This window comes from Podarcis bocagei (genome assembly GCF_964188305.1).
Source record: "Podarcis bocagei genome assembly, chromosome: 6".
In the NCBI taxonomy this organism is placed as follows: Eukaryota; Metazoa; Chordata; class Lepidosauria; order Squamata; family Lacertidae; genus Podarcis; species Podarcis bocagei.
The window spans coordinates 36,096,139-36,103,973 of record NC_138130.1 but is presented as its reverse complement, the minus strand read 5'-3'; positions in this window follow the sequence as shown (position 1 = coordinate 36,103,973).

The window sequence follows — 7,835 nt, the reverse complement described above, 5'->3', positions numbered from 1 at the left end:
ACTGAGACAATTGCAGTAGGTATGACACAGTTGCTATATTTAATGCTAACCCAGAGCCTTGAAATTGTTAAAGGTTTCAACTGACAATGTCTTGTTTCTTAAAATATATGAAGAATGAACCTTGGCTTCACATAATAATAACCAAACCCATGACAGTGTCATGGGTGTACAGTGTAACAAAACTGTGTCATGGGTGCACAGTGTAACAAAACGTTATTCTGTGTGTGCAATTGGAGAAGATCTGGGATTTGTAAGCAGTAGCTTGGTTGAGTTCCCGCCTTTAAAGCAAAGGCTGAATTGCTCTGTTATGGATGAGAACAATGGTGGCTTTTAAAAGAACGACGTGTGGAACATTGGCTTTTATGTAGCGCAAGATGCAAGTCTAAAGTGGCTGAGGAGCTGGGCCAGTTCTCTGCATTGTGTAAATTTCAGCTTCAAGCTTGCAGAAAGCAGACCACTGTAATGGCTCCAGTCCCATGCTAATCTAAGACAGACGAGAGACAAGAGTTCCCCTTCACACACATGGCGCTGTGTTTTAAAAGGGTGCCTGGGTTATAAAGCACATTGAATAGATTCCATTTGGCTGGGTGGAAAAGCCTACTCTTTTGTTTTCCCTTCTGTTTGTCACATGAAGGTTTTAATTAAAGGCAATCTTTGGATCCAAGTCCTACCGCTGGTGATGTCTGTCCAGCTTCCTTATGCTAAAAGATGCATGATGCAAAGTTTCGATGGAGTGGGAAGTCACTTGGAACACTGAAAATATAAAATACAGAAGAGCAACAGAAGTACATTGTTGAGTTGACTGACCAAAATAACATTGCATCTGCTGAACCGTTTAATGTGTGCCTTAGTGGAAAATCTCAAATGTGTAGGTGGGTATACAGCACAAAGGATATAGAGGCAACAGTCAAAGAGCGCTCAGAACATTCAGTCGTTCCAGCAAATGATGAATGGGGATCAAAGTTGTATGAGGACACCGTTAATGGCAAAGCCTCCTCATTATATAAGATAAAGAAGGTCAATCAAAGAATATTAAATATGTACAGCACTGAGAAACCTTTATTACTATTTGCAATACTAGAGCACATTCCTCGAAAGATGGGAGATATTTATGTTGTAAATCGCATACTTACTAAATTATATGTAACTAAAATGATTCATTAACAAAAGAGATGTGAAATAGTTTATTATTTGCAGTTGTATTTTAAGGGAAATTTTTTTAAAAAGTTTATATTTTTGGTACTTTTTTTGTTGAAACAGGAATGTGTGCAATTTTTTACACAACAGCAAAAAGGCTTCCCCCACTTTTGAGCACTTGAATATTGCAGCTGACTCTCTAAATTTGTAATCTCTCTCTCTCTCTCTCTCTCTCTCTCTCTCTCTCTCTCTCTCTCTCTCTCGTATGTGTGTGTGGAACATTTACATCTGTCTCAGCATGCAAAGAATACTCATGGTCACTTAGGACCAAAAAGCACATTATCTGGGGAAAATGTGACTGGATCTCCCCAAGTTTTTATTGTTTCTTAGAAGCAGAAATTGGGACTAGCATTATCCAGCTGTATTATTTACCCAATCTATACCTTCTACCATTCCACAAAGTTGCTGTTTGCCTCACCGGGGAAGGCATATATAAAGGTGCAAACAACAATCTGGGAAAGGGCAATTTAAAACGGAAACACCAGGAAATCATTAATTTCCTGCCTAATGCACTGTTTAGTCTTGAGTGTGGATTAGTTGCCCTTTCTGCGCCCTTTAACTTTTCTGCTTTTTTCACAGTAAGTGGTGATTCTAACTGATGAAGCTAGCATTCCAATTTGCATTTAGTGATCAGAGCAGCACTTAGTTCCAGAAACTTAAGGACTTAATGTAGTAGTTTGCATGGTAATTTTGGGGGTGCTGGAGTATTCGAAAATGTTCTTCCACAATCCAAAAACAGACCCATTTTAGATCTAGCTCCAGAGTTGTCTGGGTCTGATTCAAAGGGCAGGGAAAGAAATCAAGATCTATGTCCTGGTTTTGGATCCCACACTATATTTGCTGCAAAACTGATTAACTGAAAGTTAATGTTTCTGTGCTGTGAAGTTATGAAAAATTCAAGAGGAATCAATGTTGCAATCCTCTTGCATATACTTTGGGGATATCTTTGGGGTTTGACATACAGTTTATGACAAAATTCACTTATATATTTAAGATGGTAGACACAAACACATCTCAGCATTGCCAAGAATGAAGACCATAGTTGTGTTTGAAATATTTGTTAACTCCAAGGTTGTATTTCTGTTCTTTGTTAGTCCTGTGATGTCTGCAGAAGCCATTTGGGTCAGACTCCTGGCAAGAAATATCCAGACCTTCATAGTATACATTGCTCCATTGCTTTCACTGGACACTTACCAGGCCCAAACAGAGGCATTCAGGGAAAACTATCCTTCACCTACCGCCTGGTGAGAGGAGAAGTTTTGTCTGGCAGCATAGCTGGGTTTGAAAACAGGGAGGTCAACTTGGTGATTCATTGTAGGAAGCTAAACTGCTGTTGAACCTGGAACAGGGGAATCAATGTGTGTTTGTAAAAAATGTAAAAGGGCACTCTACTCATCCATACCACTCATCCATTGTTACAGCCAACATATGGGTGTGTTATGAGCTAAAACCTTTTGAAATAGTTTAACAGTCATGTGTTTCCCCAAGGAATTCTGGGAACTCTTGTTTTCTTAGGGCCCTCACAATGAACTACAATTCTCAAGACTTTATTTTTTTAGTGTAAGCATGCTCTCATATTCCTATTTTACAAGTGCCACCTTTATAGATTTGCATGGGTTGTAATCCAGCACATAGTTAAAGTCATAACTGACTGAGAGTCACTGGAAACTTTCTGCAGTCATGTGTCATATAGGGAGGTCTTTGACTGAGATTCTATTTTGTAGTTGTGTAATGTAGCTCTTATTTGGATACCACCACTTTTTTAGTCTCCATTCATTGCATTTGGAAGAGATTTGATGCTTTGGACTTCGAATCAAAACTTGTAGGCATATCCCACAAAGCTAACATGTCATTCAGATGGCCATTTTACTTGCATGGTGATAACCAGTTCATAAGACTGAGCTTATGACGTCATTTCTGGAACAGCTAGCAAACAGCATACTCCTACATCCAAAGACTTGCTGGAGTTTCTTGAACTCCTTTATGCCCTTTTCCTCTGTTTTTGGCTTTAATATTTTCTTCCGAATGATATTTCAAGCAAACTGTTGGAAAGACATTCCATGAAAATTATGTAAAGGTCAGTTCTGCTCTCTCAGATCCTTGCTCTTGAGTTTTGCCTTCACATGATGAAGTGATGTCCCACATTACCTCATCTTTTAACCTACTTTTACATAAAATTGGAAACCTGTTCCTGGAAAGTACACATGCAGCTATATGGAGCATGAGAACATAAGAAAAGCCCTGCTGGATCAGGTCAAAGGCGTATTTAATCTAGCATGCTTTTCTCACAGCCTTTGGGAAGTTCACAAGCATGGCCTGAGCTCATGCACTCTCCTCATTTGTGGATCCCAGTTACTTGTTTCAGAGACAAAAAGCCAAGATATCATTTTTTAAAAAAATAATATTTATTGAGATTTTACAAACATTAAAAAGTTTCAAAGTTTAGACTTAACAAATAAGAACAAAAAGTAACCTTAAAAAAGAAAAAAAGAAAAAAAGCTACAAAAGTACAAAAACAGAACACATGAAAAATACAAAATAGAAAACAGTTAACAAAAAGAAAAAAAGAAAAGAAAAAGATCAATAATTTCATATCTTATACTTCATTTACTAGTTTCCTGACCTCCTCACACCTCCCTTTTTGTATTCCAGTTCAGATATTTAATTCAGCAAATCCTTACCCCCTGTCATTTATCTTTACTCAATATCTTAACCTATCATAACCATGTGTTTATAACCATTGTCAATCCATATTTACATATTCTTAATAATCTTTTTACCAATACCACTTAGTTTCCATCCGACATCATTTTAACATTCCTTAATTTTACAGTATTTCTGCAAATAGTCTTTAAATTTCTTCCAGTCTTCTTCCACCGACTCTTGTCCCTGGTCACGGATTCTGCCGGTCATTTCTGCCAATTCCATGTAGTCCATCACTTTCATCTGCCATTCTTCCAGTGTGGGTAAATCCTGTGTCTTCCAACAAAAAGCCAAGATATCAACACCTCTCTGATCTCGTTCTTCTCTGCTTCATCCATTTGTTATCAGTGCTGGAAAGGACAGCTATCCATTTTTGGCCAAATCTTCACCACCCTGCAATCATTTTTTACATGGACTTTGAAGAAGGCTTTATTCTGCTATTCTGCTACAACAGGGATGAGGAACCTCTGGCCCTCCAGATGCTGTTTGACAAATTTCCCATTATCCCCGGCTATTGACTACACTGGCTGAGACTGATAAGAGTTGAATTCCAATAACATATGGACAAAAAAAGATTTCCCATCCCTGTCCGAGAGCCTTTCATTTTCTTTCAGACTACAGAAGACTAAAGCAAAAATTCAGAGCATGATGCTGGTACTGCTAGGTCACCTGAATAATGTTTGGCCCCAATTATCCTGCGTGAAGCCTGAAAAATGACTTTGTCAACTTGCAAAAGCCTCTCTGTGGTGAAATTTAAGGACTGCCTGATCTTGAGCTACTGCTTGTCCATGCTAATATGAGAAAACAACATTATGATGTTTGGAATGATTGCTAAATAGAGTGTTCTACAAAAGAGCACATTTATTGGACATTTCCCCCCATATTCCATTGTAGATGAAAATTTTGAACGTAGCCCCCAAGCTTACTGTTTGGGTCCAGAGAAAAGTCATGCAAACAAGCAGGGGAATTGGTGGGTTTCAATACAACAGGAGGCCCAATGTGATGTAATGAGAATAGGGTTCAAATCCCCAGGCAACCACAAACTGCGCTTTATGATCTTGAGCCTGGAAGTAAGCCCATTTAAATTCAATAGGACTTAATTCATAATAGGATTGCACTGTGCAGATATTTTAACATTTTAACAAAAAACAGTGTCTTGATTATTTAAGCATTTTATACTTATCTGTGTGAAAATGAATTATGCACTTCCGGAGGCAGACTACTACGCACTCTATAATATAAAGAAAACCACGTCATCTATGTTCCTCCTTGGTTTCAACAGCAAATATTAAGTGTCTTGGTAAGTCCGCACAGAGAGATGTAACCGTTTGTTAATTTTTATTATCAGATGGGTGATAAACCAGAAACAAAGCAATGTCACATTGATATTTCTATTTCCAAGCATTTTTGTGTGAGAGAATATTCCCACCAACATCAAATGCTGGGTACTTTCTGATGATATTTGTGGTTTGATTTTAATATAAGATGCTAGATCTGATTTATTTATTTCTGAACATTGGAATGCACCCACAGAGTGGAGCAGGGAGCATGAATCTGATTAAAATATGAACTCAGAAAGGATTTCTGCTGTAAGGAATGTTCTCCTTATGCTTTGGGTGTTGTGGTTAGTGATGAGCTTTGGCACTGAATCAAGAGGGAAAATGGGTTCAAGTGAGATGATGCTGGTTTATCAATATGCATATTCAATATGAAAACAAATAAAGTGCCACTCAGATAACAGTCCCCTGGATCTAACGAAGCAATTCACCCAGGATTAAGGTTCAGAACCTATGGCCCTCCAGACTGACTCCATTTCTGATCATTGCCCATGCTGGCTGGAGTTAATGGGAGCTGGATTCCAAAGATATCTGGAAGAATACATGTCCTTGATCCCTGAGCCAGAAAGCAGTTATTCCTCCTATTAGAGTAATAACAAAATACTTCTTGTTATGCTGAAGACCTGTCAATCAAGAAGTGCTCTTAAGCACTTTAATGGTGATTTATCAAGCCGTGCTTTTCCCTCAACATCCGGAGGATTTCAGTATGACATGTAGCACAAATATGTATTAAGACTGAGTCAAAAGATGGGGGTTTTTTTTAGGGAAACTGTTGTCTTGAAATTGGTGGATTTCAGTAGGCAAAGGGTTACACAAAACTGTCTCACCTTTTTCAGTTGCTGTTGCCTCTGCCTGTGTCATTGGTCCAGAGAGTCTAAAATTACCTAAGTGTGCCACTGATCTCTCAAGCCTTTATCTGAATGAAGCTTGTATGGGAGAGGGTTAGTGTGAACTGGCATGTCCACAGTTACAGCTACAACTATTCTGGCAGGATGCACCATCTAGAGAATTGGGTGTTATTTTCTTTTGGCCCAGAGGGGATCCTGAGTTATGGAACCAATGCCTAACACAATATGTGAACTCTATTAAGCATATATGCATGTGTCCTGCTTTTAAATTATACTGTTGGTTAGGGAGGGGGCCCTGACTCTCAGGCCAGTAGACTGGTGGATTAAACTAAATCCAGCCAGGAGAATTAAAAAAAAGCATTTCGAACTTCAAAAGGCATGTCTGAAGCCAGGCTGTTCATCTATAAGCCTTTATAAATGAATGGTATGTATCCTCTCCATCCCTGTTCTTGGAACTGGAACTAAGATTCTTGGTTTGTGTAGTAAATACACGCGATGGGTTATCTATTGAAAGGGTGTTGAAAAGCAAGTGGAGCATCTACAGCTGCTGGTGGAAAAAAAGATGAAGCAAGCCAGTTTGATCTTAAATCCGAGCAGCATAAACTTCCTGGACTGCAATTAAATGGTAGATGAAATTTATTAGTATCTGAAAAAGACGCTGCTGCAGGTCTTTAGTTTATCAGTGACCCTCTCTGGAAAAAGGAGGAAATATACAAGGAAAGACCATATTCATTAGTTTTTAATCATTGGCAAACTGGCAATTGCCCCTTGCATTGGGAGTCTGAATGAAAACTTGACATGATGTATAATGAGTTAAGGTTAAAAGAACTACAATCCTGGGATGGATGGGGTATTGCTTTCGTTGCAAGTGCATCACCATTATGAATGCACTTTCCTGAATATCAAATTTTATCTGGTTCTGTGCCTGAGCAATATTAATCAGAATTACCTGAGTGCCCCCCCCCCCAGATCAAGTCATTTTGGGCATGGTTGGTGGGAGATTGGCTTACCAGTTAATGGGATGGGGGGCGTGTCTCAGATATATGTCTCCCTTAATGGCCCTTCCCCCAGCTAAGGTGACATGGAGCTACTCTGTCAACTTGATCTGCAGCAATGCAGTGTTGCTGTTCAGTGCCGGTCCTTATTAAAGAGGCTAGGAGTCTATCTTTGCATATATGAGTCAACCTGGCTTTTCTCACTATGAGCTGAGTATGTGAGCTGGGTGGACTTAATCCTCATCTACTGAATTCCACATCATTTCTCGGTGCAGCACCAACTTGTGGTGCCTGGTGCTGGAATCTTATCTCCCTAGCCAGGATCTCTCTCTAGGTGTGTTTGCATCTAATATTAGGCAATCATATTAGCAGGGATTTCACTGGTGTATCAACCATCCCACAAGCCAAGAGTTTACCTCCCTGAGCTGATAAAAGTGGTCTCAGATTTGGCCCTCCTTTTTAAATTTTGTTTTAGGCTTATATCCATTTTGCAGTGGAGGGATTATCATTAGTTCTAAAAGATAGGAAAAGCAACAAACTTAAATTCCAAATATAAATGTGCTGGCTGTTTTCTCCCTCCGTCCTCACAACTGCATTGGTCCTCCCCAGTGGAAATAAAAGAGTTATCCTTGGAAACTTGAAAATGTAGGTAACAGAACTATTGAATCAGATTCTAGGTCATACTAGAATTCCCTAAGCAACTCATTGAACAACATGGATTTGTCCAGCTAGAATGAGTCATAGGAAAGAAACAT